Source organism: Morus notabilis, unplaced genomic scaffold (genome assembly GCF_000414095.1).
Source record: "Morus notabilis unplaced genomic scaffold, ASM41409v2 Scaffold49, whole genome shotgun sequence".
NCBI lineage: Eukaryota > Viridiplantae > Streptophyta > Magnoliopsida > Rosales > Moraceae > Morus > Morus notabilis.
Genome location: NW_010358054.1, coordinates 13,593 through 14,316, shown reverse-complemented (window position 1 = coordinate 14,316; position 724 = coordinate 13,593).

The following is a 724-nucleotide window of genomic DNA, read 5'->3' as shown; positions in this document are numbered from 1 at the left end:
GCCTGCGAGTATGAGATAGGTTCATCAACGTCTAAATCTGAGACCGCAGTCAATGCATCTCCATAAGACATGTACCTATCTGGTTTTCTCACAACCCTCCCACTACGTCGAGGCTCCATTGGTGTTAGTTCCTTTTATAGTTCATCTATTATTGGTTCAGGAATAGAATGTGAAGATGCTACGCGAACATTTTCAGCGGTCAATTCCTCAAGTACAAGTCTGCTTCTAGGCTTCACATTTTTCACAAAATCCTCTTCTAGAAAATGAGCATTCGTGCTAACAAATGTTTTCTGATCGGCAGGACTATAGAAGATGTAGCCTTTTGTCCCTTTAGGATATCCTACAAACAGGCATAATTCTGAACGACTGGTTAGCTTGCCAGTCTTCTTTCTAAGCACATGTGTTGGGCAACCCCATATTCTGGTGTGGCCAACAGATGACTTCTTGCCACTCCATCTTTCATATGGAGTTCCAGGCACTGCTTTAGATGGAACTTGATTCAGAATGTATGTTGTTGTTTCCAAGGCATACCCCCAAAAGGAATAAGGAAGGGATGAGTAACTCATCATTGATCTAACCATATCTAATAGAGTTCGGTTCCTTCTTTCTTACACGCCATTCTGCTGAGGAGTACCTGGCGCAGTCAGTTGAGAAGATATACCTTCTTCTTTAAGAAAGTCTTCGAACTCTCCCAGCAAGTATTCACCACCACGATCGGATCGTA